Raw genomic sequence first — 23,164 nt, forward strand, 5'->3', positions numbered from 1 at the left:
TTGCAGTGAGCCAAGATCGCGCCACTGTACTCCAGCCTGGTGACAGAGCGAGACTCCATCTCAAATGAAACAGAACAACAACAACAAAAAACCCCAAAAAGAACCCAGTCATCACAGAACCTGACACATGGACTGTGTGTGGTAGATGCTGATCCTACACATGAAAGGTTCCATGGTCCTCATCCATGACAGAGTAGGACCTAGGACCCAGATCCTTTGGCAGTGAGTTCAGTGCTCTTTCTTCCTGTGGCATGCTGGGCCATGAGAGAGAAATCCTGAAGTTCTGTACATTCTTTGAAAAAACACAGTGATGGAAGTGAGACAGATTGTGGGCACAGGGCCATGGCCCTGTTGAATCTGTACTTGTTCCACAAGGTTTCAGTTGTTCCCTCAGACTTTAAGAAAATCATTGTTGTGCTAATGTTTCTTCTTGCTTTCTTTTAAGGAAAAGTGTTTGAGAAGAGTACAACATAGTCACCACCATTTTTTCCTAGGTCAACAAGCATGCCTGTGTTTGATAATTAAGAGTCCTAATGATACACAACTAATGGTAAAAAGTTCAGGGGTAATGACTTCAGTCATGGCTGGATCCAGGTGCTTACATGATTTTGTCAGGAAGTTGCTTCTCTTCTTCTCTGCCTCTGCCTTCCGTGGCACTGAATTCATTGTTAGAATGGGTGGGAGTTTACTGTTGAGGTGGTTACTGGCAGTTCTAGGTTTATGTTCTCACAAATGAATGATTCTTTCTTGATCACACCAGCAACATTTCTAGGATTATCTCTTATTGGACCAATTTATGTCCAATTTTGCTCTGTCACCCAGGTTGGAGTGCAGTGGTGCGATCTCGGCTTACTGCAAGCTCTGCTTCCCAGGTTCATGCCATTCTCCTGCCTCAGCCTCCCAAGTAGCTGGGACTACAGGTGCCCGCCACCACATCTGGCTAATTTTTTTGTATTTTTAGTAGAGACAGGGTTTCACCATGTTAGCCAGGATGGTCTCAATCTCCTGACCTCGTGATTTGCCCATCTCAGCCTCCCAAAGTGCTGGGATTACAGGCGCGAGTCACTGCGCCCGGCCTTTATGTCCCATTTCTACTGCTGAATCATTTCATCAGTTCATTGTTAAACCATTCAAACAAAATACATTGATTGCTTTCCATGTTCCAGCAGTCACACACTTTTTATGAGGAGCCTTTAAATATGAAAATAAATGAATACAAGCAGTATTTTTTAGGAAGAATGTGTTTTTCAAGTTCAATGCTATATTACATTAAGCACTGTGAAGCCAGGCTGTGGGAACATAAAGCTTTTGTTGATGAACCTCAAAATTGCAATTTGAGGTGATGAATGACAGTCATCTCCTTTTCTCTGAGGAACCCAGATGTCAGAATGCACCCACGTCTGAGGTCATCCTTCCTTTGAAATACCTACCATGATGACTCCAGCTCCTGCAGGTTTCCTTCCCCAGGTGAGTCTGGGCATCCCTGTGGGAATCCTGGCCCATTCCACACACCCATCTAGTTGCTGCCTGCCTCTGCTGGCTCCAGGACTGCTGCTGTCTTCTTTCCATGTGCTGCTGCTTGCCCCTGGTTGACTTTCAGCTGATGCAGGAAAGCTCTTTTTGAAGCTGCTGCCATTCCTTCCTGTATAGAAGCATGGATACAGGACCGTCCTGTTTCCTATAGTAGTGGCAGAGATTGGGCTGAGTCTTTTAACAGGGTTCTACTGGGTATTTTGGGAGAGAACTACAAGGATGAGAGAACCCTACACTTACTACCAGACAGAATTGGACTCAGAGGTTCCTTTCCTGGGGCTCTCTGAAGGGTTCTCTCTTACTTTCGTCCATCTCATTTGCTCCAATAGAAGCGTCCTTAGCGTGTCTGTGTCTCTAGGTCCAGGCCCCAGTGAGCGTAGGGCTCAGAGAGATGAAGGAGTAAGTCATGCCTCCCTCATCCCGGGCTAGGGCTTTAATTTCCTATCTCAGCACCTGCTTCTTCCCGGCATAGTTAAAAATATGAATATTCATTCCCTTCAGGGGAGACCTACTTCTTGTTGCTACATATAACTTTACCCGACCTTCAGTAGATCAAGGTCGCTAATACATAAGTCACAAGATCGCTAATACATAATATATAAGTCCATATAGCAATCCATATCCCAAAATGTGTGTTTTTCAGCCTTGAGTAACAGCACAGTGGTGTAGCAGTATAGCAGCAACAGGTCCATGCTGAGATGCACCAGACGCAGTCCTGCTTCTCTTCCTTGTCTTGTCCTCTGTGAGGGGACAGATGGGCACCTTTAACAGTTCCTTCCAAGCACCTGTCTATTTGATTTCTGATCCTCCTGCAAACTATCCTTTGAAATGGAACATACCCAACTCTGAAAGAGTAAAAAAATGTTTAGCTATTGTAGTAGATGAAAGCCTCACAGAAAAGAAACTTTTTTTACCCCCAAAGGCAACAGTGTTCACAGAGACATAGCTTTAGGAGGCTCTGAGCATAACCAAACAGGTATTGAGCTTGTTTGTCTAAATTAGACGTATTTAATCTATCGGATACTTGACTTTCTCCAGATGTTCTTGCTTTACTTTTGCGTATTGTACTAGTTAGTGTTCTCCAGAGAAACAGAATCAATAGATTTACTTACTGATTGATTTTATTAATTATGGGAATTGGTTCACATGGTTATGAAGGCTGAGAAGTTCCACCCTCTGATATTTGCAAGCTGGAGAACCAGGAAAACTAGTGGGGTAAGTCAATCCAAGTTTGAAGGCCTGAGAACTTGGAGGGTAGGAGGGTGTGTTGATATAAGTCCTGGGCTCTGAAGGCCAAAGAACTTTGATGTGAGAAAGCAGGAGAAGATAGATGCCTCTGTTAAAGGAGAGAGGGAATTTGCTCATCCCCAACTTTTTGTCCTATTCAGACCTTCTACAGATTGGATGATGCCCGGCCACACTGGGGAGGGCAGCTCTGCTTCACCCAGTCTGCCAATCCAAATATGAACCTCTTCCCGAAACACCCTCACAGGGTCATAGAAACAACACTTAACTAATAACGTTAAAATTTAGTATTAAATAATAATGTTTAAATAATGTTTATAGGGGCACCTCGTAGCCTAGTCAGGTTGACACATAAAATTAACTTTTACGTATAGCTTAAAAAATCATTGATAAGGTTTTCTTGAAGAAAGAAAGAAGGAAAGAAAGAAAACGTGAAAAATGGATTGGCTTATCCTAAAGGTGAGATCAGGTTTTGGTCAGGTTCCTAGCCCGACACATTCTGAGTCTTCCATGCACAATCCTACCTTAATTCTCATATTTTTATCCTCTACTACAAGCCAATGTGTCATTGGCTTCAGCTAGAACAAGACCTTCACTCTCCCTTGTATGTTCTGTGCCAATTCAGCCTCCACACTTTTATTTATGTTGTGATACGACTGGGTTCCCTCTCCAATTCTGTCCAAATCCCATCTATCCTTCAAGGGCCTAAAGTCAACCTTGTCTAGGAAATCCTCCCCGACTAGCACACTGAATTTCCATCATGCTTTATTTCTTTCAACAATTTGGACTTATTTAAGTTGCAGATAGGAAAAATGAGGTGAAAGGTCTATTATCTAACTTCATTATTTTAAAAGGGAACTGCTTTGACTAAACACACCTTGATTTGTCCATTGGGGGCACAAGAAAACTCAAAAGGCATGGGTTTTGGTGGGCTCAGAGGAACAAAGGGAGATGGTTCAGTTGCTCAGACTGAGGGAAAAAAAGAATCATTGGTTTTCTGCTTCTGATGGGGGAGTGGTGGGGAGAGGAGAAAAGAAGAGAGGTGATGGGGAGGAGTTGTGGGGAGGAGAAGGAAGAACCAGTGAGATCAGCTGAGGTGTGGCTTCTGAGAGGGGAAGAGCAAGTTCCCTATGGCAAAGGGCCTTTAACAGGGGGAGTGTCTGATATTCATTGTGAAGTTGTTTGTGCTTTGTTTATGTCATTCCTTTTCTCTGCTTCCCCCACACTTCAAGGAAAGTCCGACACTCTCACAAGAGCTTTGAGCTGGCAGGTTTTTTGCAGGAAATTGAAGAATGACGTGAGTTTTGTAGCTGGGTTGACAGACTGTGAATCTGAAAGCGTGGGCAAAGAAAAGCAAGAGGTTGGACATAATGACTGCACCCAGACTTTGGAGAAATTTTTGGGAAGAATCTCTGGGGAGTTCTAGTTGATTGTAACCATATCTCAGGGGCTCACCATGGGGCTTCCCTGATTATAGTCCCAAGGTCCCACTCCTCCAGAAAGCTACTTTTCATTCTTTCTTTGTTCTTTCTTCTTCATTCTTTCTTACTTCCTATGTCTCCTCCCCGTTCCTTTCCCACTCTTGTTTTATCCTGTCTTATTTAGAGCAATTTGGCTTCTCTCATCCTTGTATCTACCTTCTCTGTCAGCACAATAAAGACTGGTAATGAACCAAATGATCAAGAGATACTTCCTTTTGGAATAATGGGAGTTAGAATGCAGAGAAGATAGATTGCAAATCTTTATAGTTTAATATATTTTTGTACTCATACTCATCTGTACAAACACATGTATACATATAGGTCTTATTAGAACCCCCAATTTTTAAGTTTTATGACAGTAGGGACCACGGCTTTTTCATAAGTACCCTTTCCGTCCCCTCACAACCATCCAGTGCAGAGCCAGCCATGTAGCCCTTAATCAATGAATTATAGAGGACCTTTAGTGAGTTACCTGACATCTTGGGAGGAGGGAGGAGAAGGGGATGGGATTGACATTTATAGAGCCTCTATTGCATGCCAGGCAGAGTACAGGGCACTTTACATGTAACATCTACAGCATATTTAATGCCCACTATGCATCCAGCATGCTATGTAAGTTCTTAATTCTCACTGCTGGACCATGTTACTCAATTTCAGGAGTTGTGCAATATGGTGCCCATATTCATAACCATCATGTAACACAGATATCATGAGCACTATTGCACAGGTGAGGAGTCTGGGCTTCCAAGAAGCATTAACTTTGTCAAGTTTCCATAGCTAGATTCGCAGAAACATAATATTTGCCCTGGTCTTTTTGACTCCACAGCCAAGGTCTTTTTTTCTCACTTCACCACAAAACAAATCTATTTCAAATATTTGATGATAAGATATGTAGAAGCCAGGAATGAGGAAGCCTGTGCTCATACCCAATATGGTATGCAGTAAGAAAGGAATGGGTGGACGCTGGATGACACATTCCACTCCAGTTGTGCTTCTCAAGGGAGATATTATTGACATATTTCGCCTGGACAATTTTTTTTTTTATAATGTGGGAATGTTCTATGCATGACAGGATATTTTGTATCCTTAGTTTTTGCCCAGTAAATGCCAGGAGTTCTCTTTCTCTTCTTGACACCCTCAAAGTAAATACTCTCAGACATTTCCAAATTTCCCTAGAAGAGTAATACCACTATAGATCAGTTTGCCTCCTTGAGTGACTTCCTAAGCCCTGTTTAGGTTTAGTAGTCAATAATTCTGTGTAGAAATGAATGAATGAATGAATGAATGAATGAATGAATGGTTAGGACTAATTGCAGGCATAGATTGCTTTTGCAAAGGCAGGTTTAGATAGGATATTCCTGTGGCCTTGGATTACTTAAATCATTGGGGACTTAGGAAAATGCCCAAATGGAAGTGTGATGATCCAGATGTGAGATAAAGAACCCAAAGGGCAAACATCGTCTACTCTTCAGTTTACCTCTAACCAGACTCCTTCCTGGTGCTTTCAAGGCTGCAAAATGAAGATTCTGCCTGCTCAATGACAGCCCCAAGTGGGAACAGAGGGAGGGAGGGGCGACAGCCTCACTGTAGTAAAGTGGAATGCCATCGCCCTCCATGCTAATGCAAACCAGCTGCCGGCCGGCCCCAGCTTGCGATAGAACAGGCGGAATTCTTGGACACTGAGTTATTCTTAGAAGCATGTGCACAGTCCCCTGGCAGGGCTCACTGTGAACCGACCGTTGCCAGCCCCCTGTCAGGATGCTGTGCCAGCAGACTCAAGAGTGATTGTTCTCGCTTATGAAAAATAACTTTGGGATTTTAATTTCAAATTACCCACAGAGATGGGGCTGGATATGGAGAATATGGTGCTAAGGGCAGAGAGGAGAGTGAGACAAAGGACAGGGAGGAGGACAGGGAATGTCACCCATTCATTCAGCAAATACATATTGAGTATCTGCTGTGTGCAGATGCTGGGGTTCTCATCACACCCAGACTTCCATCTGAACTGGATGGACACAGGTGAACAGTTGTCTAGACCCTGAGAGTGAACACTCCCACATGCTTTTAGGTTCCGTTGATCGAGTGCTTTTTGTGTGCGAGGCTCTTTACGTCAGGGATCTCACTTAGTCTTCATAGTAGCACTGTGAAGTGAGCAGCATTGCTCTTGTTTTACAGGAAACTGAGTGTTGGAGAAAGAATCTGCCTAAGGCTGTACAGCTATCTAGTGGCAGAGCCAGGATTTGAACCCTGGCCAGCACGCTTCTGCCTTCATGCCTGTGTTGAGCACCAACTGTATGCCAAGGTCGAGCTAGACATTGAGATTGTGAAGCCAAATAAAGGGGCTGAATCTTAGCCCTCAAGTCTCTCTATTGCACTGTCTGTGGGAGCGACAGGCATATGACAAGGAATTGTAATAACGGGGTTTGTAAAGCAGGAGATCAGAACTATAGATAAGCTCCACTGGAAAGTGGCAGGGTCAGCAATCAAAGAGGAAGGAATAGTTGGGTCTTACATAGGGAAGGCGATGGAAAAAGGGCACTTCAAGCAGAGAAGCAGCATGGGTGATGGTTTGTGGGCCGGCAGGTGCAATGGGCTTAGTGGGGCTGCAGCGCGGGATATACTGAGGAGACAGGAGATGGGATGACTGGAAAGGTGAGCAGGAGCTGACTGTGAAGGGCCTCATAGGACAGACCTAAGAGCTGGAACTTTGTCCTGGAGGAACTGAACCCTCCTCTGTCCAATCATTTAGCCACTTGCTCATTCAGCATGTATTTATTGAGCACTCACAGTATGCCAGGCATTCTGCATTTAAATAATTTTAAGCAGGAAACAGGTGCATGAGTTTTACTTCAGAAAAAATTCCTCTGTGGAAAGTCATTGAGGGGCCTCCATGGTGGCCCAGGTGAAAGATGATCCAAGAATGACCAGTGATAGCAGCTGGGAGTTTAGAGACATACATATATAAGACATCCACTTGACACACATGGGGATGAACTGAAGCTTATTTCCTCTGCAAAACTCATTGATGAATGCATGCTCTCATTATGGGGAGTGCCTGCAAATGTAGGTTAGTCTCTAGCAAACCTATATATGTCTGCTCCTGTCAGCAGAATTGCATGTCCATTAAGGAGCATTTGTGTTTGGTTCCAAGCCTATTTATGTCATTCTTAGTTATTAATTACTTAATCCAGTATTAACCCACAAATAAAATAAATTGTGCAAAAAAAGGGAACTGTTTCTGTCAATGCTGAGTTGAAAGCTTTGTAAAGGCAGACTAAGAACTGCTAAAAATTACTATGGAATTGGGTGTGGATGAGACAATGAAAGGATTGGGAAAATCATAAAATTCTAGCAAGATTCTTTACTCAGATTGCTTTACAAGGGTCTTTAAGGTCTTTCTCAACTTCAAAGAAACTGATGCTGGAAATTGTAGATGATGCATTAAAGGGTGTGGTGTATGTAAGAAAGATGACAAGGAGCTGCAGTCAGCAGACCCGTTCTCAAAGAAAAGCCTTGGCTCCACATCAAAAGAGTGGTGAATGAATGTGCATTTATATGTTTTAAGTTAAAATTAAACAGGTTTGAAGTATGTACGTATCATTTTTTAGCTTTACGTAAAGTTTTTATTGAAGTATAACATAGATCGAAAAAAGTGCACAGATCTAAGATTATAGTGTGATGTGTTTTTGTAAAGTCAACACCCAGCATAACCAGCAACCAGATCAAGAACTAGAACTTTGCCAGCACCCCCAAATCTTTCCTCTTGCCTTATTCCAATCATTACACACCCCCACCTCAAATGTAGCCACTACTCTGACTTTTATCAGCATTAATTACCTTCACCTATTAAATAAAGCAGAATGTTTTTGTTTTTTGCTTGGAGCTTAACTTGTTTTGTTTGGCATTATGTTTGTCAAAGCCATCCCTGTTGTTTAGTGTTGCAATAATTTGCTGAATCTCATTGTTGTATAGTATTGTTTGAGCTATGTGTTGGTACACAGTAAGCAGTCAATAAATGATAGTCGAATAGAGATGCAAGTGAACTTTAGCAAAGTAAGACAACACCTGTACAGTTGTCCACCATCTGAGTTTGAATGGTGCTCTGGAAGTGTTGAATACCCCCGGTTTATCTATCCAGTCTACCCTGAAAAATATATATGTTGTTCCTAGTGACTAGCTATTATGAGTAGTGCTACTATAGACATTTTTATACAGATCTTTTGATGGACACAGGCAGGCATTTCTTCTGAGCATATATCTAAGAGAAAAATTGCCAGGTCCTAAATTGTACATATATTCGGGTTTAATCGATACTGAGGAAGAGTTTTTCAGAATGGTTGTGTCCGTTTCTGCTTCTGCTTGTGCAGTATGAAAGTTCTAATGGCTTCCGCATTCTTGCCAACACTTGATATTATCTATGTTATTGTTTCTAATTTTAGCTGTTCTTGTGGGGGTAAAGTGATATCTAATATTTTTGTTTACTTTTAATAAATGTTTTATTATGGGATAATTTTAGATTTGCAGGAAAGTTGCAAAGATAGTGCAAAGAGTTCCTGTATAGCCCTCACTCACTTTTCCCCATTTGTGAACATCTTCCATTACTGTAACATCTTTATCAAAGTGAGGAAACTGATATTGGTAGGTTACTGTTAAGTAAACTCCAGGTTTTATTTAGATTTCATCAGTTGTTCCGGTTTTATCCTCTTTCTGTTCTAGGAGCCCTTCTTCCAGGGTACCACATTACATTCGGTTGTCATGCCTCCCTAGTGTCTTCTGGTCTGTGATAGTATCCCAGTCTTTCCTTTGTTTTTTATGACCTTGATAGTCTTGAGAGATACTGGCAAGCCCTCCTCTAGCAAGTCCCCTGTTCTGGGTCTGTTTGATGTTTTTCTTAAGGCCAGAATGGAAGTAAGGTTTTTTGGAAATAATGTCACAGAGGTAAAGTGTTCTTCTCATTACACCAAAATTAAAGAGTGCATGACAGCCACATGGCATCATTGATGATGTTTACTCAAAAGTGCTGTTAGTAGATACTTTTTTCTCACTTGGTGAAGGTAGTGTTCTCCCCAGATTTCTCCACTGTGAAGTCACTATTTCTCCTTTTCTCAATCCTGTACTTTGGAAGTGAATCACTATGCCTAGACCACCCTTAAGTTGGGAGGAGAGGGAGAATTAAGATCTACCTTTTGGAAGGTGGAATATCTAGGCATATTATTTGGATTTTTTTCTGCAAGGAAGATTTGTTTAATCTCATTCATTCATATCTGTAAGAACTCACATTAATTAATATTAATTAACATGAGTTAATTATAATCTTTGGGTTATAATCTAATACTACATTATTTATTTGTTGCTCACATTTTTTCATCTCTGGCAATTGGGAGCTCTTGCAGGGTGACTCCGATGTTCCTTTAGAGAGCCATCCCCACAATCCTTTTGCTTTTAAACTACTTTCTTACTTTCTGGTACTACAAGATACTCCAGGTTTATATTACATTTTCCCTGCCCCAGGCTCACCCATTTCTTTAAGAAGCCCTGATTTCTTTTATTGGCGAATAGGATTTAGAAATCAAGATCTCAGTGCATGGTGTCCTATTGTGGCTTTCATTTGCATTTCCCATGAAGAGGGTCACCTTTCCAAATGTTTATTGGGCATCTGGATATTTCTTTTAGCAAAGTGTTTATTCAAGTCATTTGCCTTTTTTTGTTGTTGTTTTTTTGAGACGGAGCCTCGCTCTGTCGCCCAGGCTGGAGTGCAGTGGTGCGATCTGGTCTCATTGCAAGCTCCGCCTCCGGGGTTCACGCCATTCTCCTGCCTCAGCCTCCCGAGTAGCTGGGACTACAGGAGCCCGCCGCCACGTCCGACTAGTTTTTTGTGTTTTTTAGTAGAGATGGGGTTTCACCGGGTTAGCCAGGATGGTCTCGATCTCCTGACCTCGTGATCCGCCTGTCTCGGCCTCCCAAAGTGCTGGGATCACAGGCTTAAGCCACTGCGCCTGGCCTGCCTTTTTTTTTTTTTTTTTAACTAGAACATCTCTATTGTTTTCTTATTAATTCAGACATTATTTCCTTTTTTATATATTCTGGATTTTAGTTCCTTCATTAAATATATGCATTATAAATATCTTCTTCCACCCTGTGGCTTGTCTTTTCATTCTATTACTAGTGTCTTTGGAAAGGACATTCTTCATATTATCATGGTACAATTAGTCACGTTTTCCTTTTATGGTTCTGTTTATAATTATTAGAATGTTTTCCTATGTTATCTTATAAAAGTTGTATTGTTTTATGTTTAGATATAAAATAGACATGGAATTGATTATTGTGTGTAGTGTAGGGAGGGGTTAAGATGAGGTTTTTTTCCCATATCCAACTGACTGCTCCCTTTTATTGAAAAGACCATCCCATCTTCACTGCAGGTATTTTTATCTTTGTTTCTGAACTCTGTTCAGTTCTGTAGGTCTATTTGTCTATCCTGTCACCAGTACTACACTGTTTTAATTGCTGTAGTTTTATAGTAAGTTTTAATATCTGGTAGTATAAATTCACAGTTTTTAAAGTTCTTCAATATTATTTTGGCCATCCTTGGTACTTCTCATTTTTATATAAATGTTAAAACAGCAGGTGAATTTTCTCTGGCGCACGTGCACACACACACACACACACACACACACACACACGCACCCTACCTAGTAGGAATTTTATTGAGATTCCATTGAATTTATAGATCAATTTGCAGAGAATTGACACCTTCAAATGATCAACTCTTCTTCTCCATGAAAATATAGCAAATTCCCCCACTTATTCAGGCCTTTTAAAATTTCTCCCAAGAATGCTTTTCAGTTTTTAGGGTAAAAGTCTTATTTCTATTTTGTTTTCATTTTAAGTGTTGACATTTTGATGTTATTTTTTGAGGTAGCTTTAAATTTTTCACTTGTAATTGTTTATTGACAGTGTATTTAAAATATTATTTAAAAATATATTGATGTTAGCTTCCCTTTTTTGTTTTTTTTTTTGAGAGGGAGTCTCGCTCTGTCACCCAGGCTGGAGTGCAGTTGCATGATCTCGGCTCACTGAAATCTCCACCTCCTGGGTTCAAGCGATTCTCCTGCCTCCGCCTCCTGAGGAGCTGGGATTACAGGCACATGCCACTACGCCCGGCTAATTTTTGTATTTTTAGTAGAGACGGGGTTTCACCATTTTGGTCAGGCTGGTCTCGAACTCCTGACCTTGTGATCCGCCCACCTCAGCCTCCCAAAGTGCTGGGATTTCAGGAGTGAGCCACCGTGCCTGGCAGCTTCCCTTCTTAATTTAATTATTTGTCTGTAGAATATTTTGGCTTTTTTATGTACACAGTTATGTTATCTGTCAATAAGGGCAACATTTTTTCCTCTTTTTCAAGCTATCTACCTTTTAATTATTTTTTCTTTTCTTATTACACTGGTTATGACCAGTGCAGTTTTGACTAAAGTGCTGTTAGTAGATACTTTTGTCTCATTTCCAATCTCAGATGAAAAGCTATCAACATTCCATTATGAAGTATTAATGTTTTCTACAGCATATATATATATACTCTTACAGATTTTAAAACTTCTATTCTAGGCCTACTTTGCTATTGTTTTTAAAAATCATGAATGGATGTTGGCTTTATAAATGCTTTTGAACTTATTGAATCGATCTTATGATTTTGCTCCTATATTGTATTAATGTGGTGAATTATATTGATTGATTAATTTTGAATGTAAAATGCAATTCTGCATTACTGGAATAAACCTGACTTGGTTGTCATATATTATTCTTTTTATATATGGTTAGATAATGTTTGCTTATAATGTTTTCATGTAGGTTTATGAGAGACATGACTAATAATTTTCAATTCTTATGTTCTCATCAGACTTTGTTTTCAAAGCAATGCTGGACATTATAGATAAATTGGGAAGTTTGGGGTATTTTTTTCTTACTTTTATTTAGAAGAAATTGTTTAAGATTAGTGCTATTTCATCGTCAGATATTTAGAAGATTTCACCTGTGAAGCCATCTGGACCTGAAGATTTCTTTGTTGAGGGATTTAATTACAAATTCAAATTTTAAATTAGAGGACTATTTCTTTTTTAAAAAATCCTGTGCCAGTTTTACAAAGTTTTGCTTCCTCTCTTCTTTTCTCCTTTTCTTTTTAAAAGGAATTTCTCCATTTTTTCTAAATTTTCAGGAAAAATTCTAGGATTCTTTGATGTTCCTAAAAATACATGATTAAGTCAAAATGTGGTAAAGAGGTCAAGATCAAAGCATAGTGTTCAGGTCCTCTCTGGCCCAGTGGTTAAAAATGTGAACTCTGGTACTTTTCTACTCTTTAGTCTTTTTAAAGATAAATTTTAAATGCAAACAAACAAACAAACAACCAAACAAAAAACCTTGTTTATTCAGCTGCAGCATTAGAACTCTAAACAGTCACCAGACGAGGAATTCCAAGGTGAGAGTTTTCAGCACATTTCTGCTTGGTCTCTTATCCTTCTGCTCTGAGGGGAAAAGAGGGTTGTGCTCACTTCTCTATGCCTCTCTTCTCTCAGGAATCTTGTTCCCTCAATTCCTGGCTGCCCTGAAAGCTCTGAACTATAATTTTTATCTCCCCAATGTCCAAGATTGTTGCAGTTTTTGCTGACATCTTGGCTCTTAACTGTTGTCCTCTGTCTGGAATCTTTGCAAATGCCACTAGAGGAAAATGGCTCACCTCTGTGGTTCTCTTCTCTCCAGGATCTTGACTTCTTAAGTACTGGATGCTTTAGCAACTCTCTGATGCCTTCAAATAGGTATATTTTTGTATTTTAGTTGGCTTTTCTACTTTTTTCTTGGCAAAAACATTGGTCCACTGTAAGTTACTCAAAATAGGTAGAAGTAGATATCTGAATATATCTTTTTTATTAACTTCTCACTTGAACTGAATTTTTGAATTAGCCCATTGACTAAGAGTCTTGGTTGACAAGAGATAAGACATCTGCTACCATGATGATGATATTAATAGTAAGTAGCAGCTAAACATCCATTGATAAGTCATGAGGTTGACCAGATTCTCTGTTAAATTATTTATATGTATTATTTCATTTATCCTCCTAAGAACTCTGGAGGTGGGTACTACTATTTTCATTCTTTAGATGAGAAACTGAATTCATAGTAACTGGCTCATATTCACAGGGCTAATTAATGACCATAGTAAAATACGAGACAAGGCTGCCTGATACCAGAGGCCACACACATAATATTCATAAGGTATTTAGAATGCATTTATCCTTGTAGTTGATGTCACTGGGCTAGAAGAACAAGGAGGGCTAATACTGTTGACAGGGGAAACTCTTTGGAGATTTAGTATGGGATGCAGGACCACCAGACTAGCGAAGGGGTAGACTCCCACCATGCAGGAGATTGACCTCTTGCCTAGATAGAAGAGAGATGTTATTTATAGTTCATAAATATAATACATTCTAAATCTGGAAGTCAGTTTTTTTACTTTTGTGTTTTTAAAAAAGGGCTGCATCTTACAATAGATGTCAAAAGAAAACTCATCAGCTGCCTAGCACCAGAGTCAACTGCAGGAAAGTTGTCATGGCCAGCACATGTGCAACCTTCCTCTTTGCATCTGATGGCCATTTCAGTTGATTTATTTGATTTGGTAGCACCTTACAGGATTGATTATAACTTAATGCTGCCCCTACATAATGCTTCTTTTAAAAAGTTACACTAGGATTTAGCACTGAAATAAGAACTTGAGTTCATTGGTTTTCCATCCTAAAGGAAATGCCATCAATGCAGTTGGAACTGTCAATTTATTTTGGAATACAGTGTAGACTTTTTGAAGCCAACAGTAGCTAATGTGACTGATTCCTGCATCATGAAGGACATCAAGCACCCAACATCTAAATGTCAAATCTTCTAGCTGACTTTCAAGAGAAGCTATTTAACTGCCAGGAATGTGTAATTCAATAAAGGGAAAAACAGAACAATGAATTTAACCAAGTCGGAGATTCAAACGAGCTCCAGCGTTCTTCGATGTGCCTGGAAATAACGCTGTTAGGCGAAAGGTTCCAAAAGGGTCAAAATCAATGATTTGATCCTGAGAAGAACTATAGCCTGTTTGTTCAAATGCAGATTTAGCACCATGCTGCTTGGGTTTAAACCTTTGCTCTGATGCTCAATAGCTTGGGAATCTTGGGCACCCCTCTCTACCTCAATGTCCTCATGTGTACATGGGGATAACAATAACGTCTACCTAATGGAGGTTTCATGAGGATTCAATGAGTCAGTACAGGTAAACACTAAGAAATACTTGGCAAAGGATGAATGCTCAATAAAGGTTAGATATCAGGACAAGCAGCAAACCACTTTTGATATTATGCCTAATGTTTTGTCTGATGGCCTATATTAGTTTGTTCTTATATTGCTATAAATAAATCCATGAGCCTGGATAATTTATAAAGAAAAGTTTAATTGACTTCTGGTTCTGCAGGCTGTACAGGAAGCATGATGCTGGCATCTGCTTAGCTTCTGGGGAGGCCTCAGGAAACTTACAATCATGGCAGAAGGTGATGGGGGAGCAGGCATGTCACATGGCCAGAGTAGGAGCAAGAGAGAGAGAGACAGAGACAGAGAGAGAGATGCCATACACTTTTAAATGACCAAGTCTCATGATAATTCACTCACTATTGTGAGGATAGTACCAATGGGATGATACTAAACCATTCATGAGAAGACTGCTCCTATGATCCAGTCATCTCCTCACCAGGCCCCACCACCAACATTGGGAATTACATTTCAACATGAGATTTGGGTGAGGACAGCATCCAAACTATATCACTGTCCATGGCCAAAAGTGATAAAATAATTTTAGATTCTGAATTTAAAGATGCTTTAGGGGTTAATGTTAAACATGATATTGATGAAACAAGGTGTATTTAAGCATGTGAATAAATGAGTGCTATTTTTAGCCACTGAAGGTTTTATTTGTTGCTACTGTTTTCTATTTACATTTAATGCAGTGGGGTTTTTTTTCTCATCAGAATTGGTGTTAAATTACATTTTTAAAAACTGAACTCTGTAAAGCCTTTTCCATCAGCAGCCCTGTAGTCTATGCCTGGGATATTGCAGTTGACTCGTAACTGGTTTCCTCATGTATTGCTTTGCTTTTTTGTAATTGTAGCCATACACAAGTGACAAAGTGACAGATATCTTGCAGACTGAATTATGTTGCTCTCTGCTGAAAAGTCTCTAAAAGTTCCCCACTCTTCTCAGAATAAGACCCCAAATTCATAACATGGCCTGACTCTTCCCTGTTGTGCCTCCTTTCTGGCCTCATCATTTATCATTGTCTCTCATTCTGTCTGTCAGCCCTTCTTGAGGCCAAGTCCATTCTTCTCAGGACCTTTGCTCTTCGCCTCTCTCTGTCTGAAGGTTCCATGGCTGTATGGGTCAGTGTTCTCTAGAAAACAGAAGCAAGAGATGTACAGATATTTAAGAGAGGATTTATTATGGAAATGGGCTCACACTGAGAAGTCCCATGACCTGCTGTGTGCAGGCTAGGGCACTAAAGAAACTGGTGCTCCAAGTGTGGTGGCTCATGCCTGTAATCCCAGCACTTCGGGAGGCTGAGGCGGGCAGATCACGAGGTAAGGAGATTGAGACCATCCTGGTTAACAGTGAAACCCTGTCTCTACTAAAAACACACAAAAAATTAGCCAGGCGTGATGGCGGGCGCCTGTGGTCCCAGCTACTCAGGAGGCTGAGGCAGGACAATGGTGTGAACCCAGGAGGCAGAGCTTGCAGTGAGCCGAGATCACAGCACTGCACTCCAGCCTGGGCAACAGAACAAGACTCTGTCTCAAAAAAAAAAAAGCTGGTGCTCTAACTCTCCATTTAAGAGCAAAGGTCAGAGAACTGGGGAGACTGCTGATGTGAGTCCTGGAGGCTGAAGGCCTGAGAACCTGAAGTTCTGATGTCCAAGGGCAGAAGAAGATGGATGTCCCAGATCCAGAGGAGAGAGAAAATTTGCCTTTCCTTTGCCTTTTTGTTCTATCCAGGTTCTCAACAGATTGGATGATGTTCACCTACACTAGTGAGGGCAAATATTCCTTATTCAGCCCACTGATTGAAAAGCCAATCTCTTCCAGAAACACCCTCACAGACACACCCGGATATAATACTGTATCAGTTATCTGGGCAGCCCTTAACCCAGTCAAGCTGACACCTAAAATTAACCACCACATCAACTAATTCCTGCCTACTCTGAGGAAATGTCATTCCTCAAAGCCTTTTCTGATGTTAGGTCAAAATCAACCTCATATTACTAGCCTTCCCACTTTCTTCTTACAGCGCATACCATGGTTTGTTATTCTTTATTCTTTTGAGTGACTGTTTAATTAATGTTATTGCCTCCACTAACTCGTAAGTTCCACATGGGCATGAATTGTGCATTTTTAAAGTGTTAAATTCCTAGTGCTTGGCATGCACATATATCCTCTCTCTCTCTCTCTCTCTCTCTCTCTATATATATATATATATATATATATATATATATATATGGGAGTTGGCTCACACAATTATAAAGACATGCACACATATATAGGTACACATAGATAGAAAAATGGATATACTATATATGTATATCTTATTAAAATACAATATATGTAAAGCACACTATATTAGTCTGTTCTCAAATTGCTATAAAGATACTACCTGAAACTGGGTAATTTATAAAGGAAAGAGGTTTAATTGATTCACAGTTCCTTGTGGATTGGGAGGCATCAGGAAACTTACAATCATGGCAGAAAGGGAAGCAGGCACATCTTACGTGGCAACAGGTGAAAGACAGTGTGTGTGAGAGTGCAGGAACAACTACCATTTATAAAACCGTCAGATCCTGTGAGAATTCACTCACTACCATCAGAACAGAATGGGGGAACCACCCCCATAATCCAATCACTTCCCTCCCTCAATACATGGAGATTACAGGTTCCTCCCTTGACACCTGTGGATTACAATTCAAGATGGGATTTGGGTGGGGACACAGAGCCTAACCATATTATTTTGCCCCAGCCCTTCCCAAATCTCATGTCCTTTATACATCTCAAAAACAATCATGCCTTCCCAACAAATTCCCAAAGTCCTAACTCATTTCGGCATTAACATAAAAGCCCAAGTCCAAAGTCTCTTCTGAGACAAGTCAGGTCCCTTCAGCCTATGAGCCTGCAAAACCAAAAGTGAGTTAGTTACTTCCAATATATAATGGAGATGCAGGCATTGGGTAAATGCTGTCATTCCAAATGGGAGAAATTGGCCAAAACAAAGGGGATACAGGCCCCATGCAAGTCCAAAGTCTAGCAGGGCAGTTATTAAGTCTTAAAGCTCCAAAATAATCTCCTTTGACTCCATATCTCACATTAAGGTCTCACTGATGCAAGAGGTGGGCTCCCACAGTCTTGGGTAGCTCTACCCCTGTGGCTTTGTAGGGTACAGCTCCCCTTCTGGCTACTTTCACTGGCCAGCCTTGAGTGTCTGTGGCTTTTCCAGGCACACAATGCAAGCTATCACTGGATCTCATTCTGGGGTCTAGAGGACAGTGGCCCTCTTCTCACAGTTCTACTAGGCAGTGTCCCAGTGGGGACTCTGTGTGGGGGCTCCAGCTCCACATTTCCCATTTGCACTGCCTTAGCAGAAGTTCTCCATGAGGGCTCCACCCAAGCAGCAAACTTCTGCCTGTACATTCAGGCATTTCCATACATCCTCTGAAATCTGGGTGGAGGTTCCCAAACCTCAGTTCTTGACTTCTGTGTACCCACAGGCTCAATACCACATGGAAGCCACCAAGGCTTGGGGCTTGCACCCTCTGAAGCAATGTCCTGAGCTGTACCTTGGCCCCTTTTAGCCATAGCTGGATACAGAGTGCTAAGTCCTAAGGCTGCACACAGGAGCTAGCCGACCCATGAAACCATTTTTGACTCCTAGGCCTCTGGGCCTGTGGGAGCAGCTGGCGCCAAAATCTCTGATATACCCTGGAGACATATTCCCCATTGTCTTGGTGAATAACATGTGGCTCCTTGTTATTTATGCAAATTTATGCAGAAGGCTTGAATTTCTCCCCAGAAAAATGTGTTTTTCTTTGTTATTGCATCATCAGGCTGCAAATTTTCCAAACTTGTATGGTCTGCTTTTCTTTTAAACGTAAGTTCCAATTTCAGATAATTTCTCTCAAGTTCAAACTTCCACAGGTCTCTAGGGCAGGGACAAAATGCTGCCAGTCTCTTTGTTAAAGCATAGCAAGAGGCATCTTTACTCCAATTCCCAAGAAGTTCCTCATCTCCATCTGAGACCACCTCAGCCCAAACTTCATTGCCCATACCCCTATCAGCATTTTGGTCTAAACCATGCAACAAGTCTCTAGGAAGTTTCAAACTTACCTACATTATTCTGTCTTCTTCTGAGCCCTCCAAACAGTTCCAACCTCTGCCTAGTAGCCAGTTCCAAGGTCACTTTCAGTTTTTGGGTATCTTTATAGCAGTACCCCACTCTCTGCAGTACCAATTTACTGTATTAGTTCTCTCACTGCTATAAAGATACTACCCCAAACTGGGTAATTTATAAAGGAAAGAGGTTTAATTGACTCACAGTTCTGCATGGCCAGGGAGTCCTCAGGAAACTTACAATCATGGTGGAAGGGGAAGCAGGCACGTTTTACATGGTGGCAGGTGAGAGAGAGTGTGTGTGAGAGTGCTTGAAAAACTACCATTTATAAAACCATGAAGTCTTGTAAGAACTCTCTGGCTATTATGACAACAGCATGTGGGAAACCGACCCCATAATCCAGTCACTCCCCTGCCTCGACACATGGAGATTACAGGTCCCTCTCTTGACACATCGAGATGAGATTTGGGTGGGGACACAGAACCAAACCATATCACACACAAAATATTTAGCTGGGTAACTTTTTTAGAAACAAAAACTTCCATGTTACCAACACCCAAATCAAGAAAGAGACAAGAACACCCAGAAGCCTCTCGTTCCAGTCATTCACAAAAGGCAAAACTTGTTTGGATTTTTCCCATCTGAGATTGATTTTGGTTGTTCTGGAGCTTTCTATAAATGAAATTGTAGACACATACTCTCCTGTCTAGCTTCTTTTTGCTAAACATTATGTGTGAGATCTATCTGTTTTGTGCATGTCCTGATAGTTTTGTTTTCATTGCTGTATTACAGTCTATTGTCTGAATATAACACAATTTATTTATCTTTTTACTATTGATAGAAAGCTGAGTTATTTCCAGTTTTGAGTTATAACATATATTGTTGCTATGAACATTCTTTTGCATGTCATATATGCTGATTTTTCCTGGGTTTATAACCAGGAGTGCAATTGCTACAAAGCTGCATCATATGTTTTGCCAAATTAGAAAAAATGCAAAATTTCATGTAGTGTGGGAGAACCTTTCCCTCCATTTTGAATGAGGAGCTCCCCAGAGTTCTGGACTCCATCTTAGTCCTTTTTTCACAAAGTGTTTATGAGCCATGAAAATTCTCAAAGATAGGTGGAATCAAATTGGCTGTCATAATACATGGAAAGAATTTACAGGGACAGGGGTATCTAGAGGTGCAAGGACTCTTTTGTGGTGCCTGCTGAGACATTCTGATCTCAGCCCTGGGGAGTCTTCCAGGCTGGGATCCAGTTAGGCTTGTTCTACCTGTCCACTCCCTTTCTTTCTCCTTCTTGGCTTTGCACTTTTTCATAATTTCTTACTTCCAGAGGAGTGGGTTTCAGAGATGAGTTTACAAACATATCAATCATTTGCTTCCTGGAACTAAAAGTTCCCCACAGGCCCCTACTGCACTTGAATCAGTCAGGTCAGCAAGTGATCAACCCATGTGCAAGGGGCTATTTGTTACCTATGACTGGGGGCTAGGAGCTGAGACTGGGCTGACGTAGCATTTGGGTAGTGGCAGAAAGAGCTCTCCACTCAAGCTCACTCCCCCTTTGGTGTGACAGTGACAAACTCCACGATGACTTCTCTTCTCTTTGGCTAATCAGGATCCTTTCCAGTAGCAGCCTTGACACCTCATTTAACCACAGCTGTAAAGGCACCTCCAGATCCACAGCACATGGATCATAACTGCTCAGAACACACTCAGAGTCCAGAGGAAAATGCAGGTGTTTCCTTTCCTTCTCAGAAGGTTTTTCACGCAATGCTGAATCTCTCTTTCCTGGATTTCTGGAGTCCTTTCTCCTTCGGTTTTACTCTTCCCTCCATGTTCCTCCCACCTTCTCCTGGGTCCTGTCTTTATCTTGTACATCTCAGGCTGGAAATAATATTAAACAGTGCCCTCCTGCCTCTCCCCTACCCCTCATGTTGATAAGTATCTTTGCTGGAGAGTCTCTTCTACTTCTGAGAAGAGCAACCACAAGATAAAGACTGGAGGGGCTTTGGGGAAGACAGAATGGTACCCCTAAAGCACCACTTTGATGAATGGGTTTTCTAAAATATTCCTCACCACTAAAGTTGAGGTTTGGTTGGAGTGGGCAGAAAAGTCACAGAACAAATGGAAACTTCTTTTTCTAAAAAAAAATATTTTAAAGTTAGATTTATTGAGGAATGTTTTATACACCATAATATTAATCTTTTTTTGGACCTACAGTGCAATGAATTATGACAAGTGTATACAGTTGTGTAAACACCACCATAACTGAGATACAGAACATTTCCGTCTCTCTAAAATGTGCCCTGGGGCCTTAGCACAGCCAGTGCCTCCCACCAGTCCTGAGAGGGGATCTGTAACAGTACAAATGCCCCCTAAGGAGGCCACACTAGTTAGTCTGGAATGGATGGCTGAGGATAGGTCTTTGTTTCCTCTGGATGGGAGGAATTGGGGCAGTGTGAGTTGAACAAGGAATGGCTCGTGCTGAATCCAATTTAGCCCCGGGAACAAGGTTCTGGATGAAGTGTCAGGGGATTGAGACCTGGGTCTGGAGGGGAAACTGGGGGAAGCATCAACCCCAGGGGGCATACTGCAGCTGGATGTGGACTGGGGATTGAAAGGAGGAGCAAAACCAGAAACCAGGAGGCAGGAACTCAGCATCCCACATGGAGTCCTGTAGGTTCTTCGGACTATGTCCTCAATAGTCTTAAAAGTGTCAGAACTGTCATAAGGAACATGGACTGGGATCAAGGAAGAGTGGGCAAAAGGGGGTGGTCTGGGTGGCACTAAAGACTTGCTGGTTTCAGGTTGTGTCTGTGTGTGTATGCATGTGTGTGAGTGTGCATGTGTGCATATGTGTATGTGTGTGTATGTGTGCATGTGTGTATAAGTGTGTGTATGTGTATGAGTGTGTGCACACATCTATACATGTGTGTCAGTGTGCGTGCATGTGTGTATGTGTGTGCATGTGTATTCAGAGACCATGGCAAGACACTGGGTCATCTCAAGACATCCCAGCTGGCCCATATTCTCAGCTGAGTAGGGAAGCCTGGGGCAAGGCCAGCCAAGTCTGGCTGGGGCAAGGCCAACCAGGGGGCTCCAGTGCAATGAAGGAGCCTCTTCCCTTCGTGCACTGGAGCCCCCTGCGCTGCTTCACCAACAAGCCCATGCTGGAACTGAGCGGAGCAGCATATGCTGGGTGCTGACATCCCAGCTGCATGCTCATGCACCATCATCCCCAGCTGGAGCAACCGCACATTCTTAGACACTCTATGTCATGGAAAGAGAGGTGAAGTACTCCATCTGCTCTGCTCTGCTCTCTCCAAACGTTACCACTCTGGCAACAAAACGGGGGCACTGTGGCTAGAGACTCTTTCTTCTCTTGGAGGGTGGAGAGATTCTTTTAAATCCTGGAGTCCTTGATGGTATTAAGTTTGAGGAATTTTTCAAACTGTCATTAGGCAGAAGCATCTGCTAACAACCCCTTTCTGTGCATAGTACTCATGGAGACTTGGTCTGAGGAGAATGACTCGGCAGGTTGTGTTTTTGTGGAATTATGCACCAGAGGAGATAAGAGCATGCTTTCTTTCTCATAGCTGTTTGCTTTAGTTGATGAATATGTTTAATTATTGAGCCTCTACTGTATACAAGATGATAGAAAGCCAGAGGTAAATCAGCCAGGTAAGGTCTCTGCCCTCATGAGCTGATGGTCTGGCAGAGGTGAGCACCTGCCCAGAGCAAGGCCCTGTAGGAGGCTCTCTGATGGGCTCCAAGGTGGTTGTGACTGATTGATTGCTTCCACAGTTGTCATTAATATGCCCTTTACACAAAGACTTTGCAACTCCTTCCGTTGAGAGGGGGAGCCTGGTTGCCTATCCTTGAATCTGGGTTCAACTGTGACTTGATTTGGCCAGTAGAAGGTGAGGAAGTGGGACAGTACCAATTGTGAACCTAGGCCTCGGAAGATTGGGTGCGTATCTTCTCTTTCCTAGAACCTTGCTTCTGTTGGGTGAACAAGCTTGGACTAGTCAGCCAGAGAATGTGAGACCCTGTGAGAAAGAGCTCATTTGTTCAACTTGAAATCATGTTAGATCAGTTGACAGCTAGCTGATTCCCAAACAGACAAGAGAGTCCAGCTTGGAATAGGAGAGCTGCTTTTTCTACTCGCAGTGACCACAGACACATGACTATGCCCAGCTAAGAGTAACAGGGCTGCCCAGCCAACCTGCAGACATGTGAGCAATAATAAACCTTGGTTTCTCACTGAGCAAGGCTGTCTGTATTCACTAATGGCTGTGCAAGGCTCTGACTTTCTGGAGACTCAAGAAGCGCCCAGTGCCCCAAAGAGCCCCTTTGAAACAGCTCCTCTTCTCTTCTTTCACCCTTCCATCCCCAGCTTTAAATCATCGCTTGTTTGAGGCAGCAAGAACCATTGCTATAATGTTTATAGCATTTCA

Source organism: Macaca mulatta, chromosome 11 (genome assembly GCF_049350105.2).
Source record: "Macaca mulatta isolate MMU2019108-1 chromosome 11, T2T-MMU8v2.0, whole genome shotgun sequence".
NCBI classification, from domain to species: Eukaryota; Metazoa; Chordata; class Mammalia; order Primates; family Cercopithecidae; genus Macaca; species Macaca mulatta.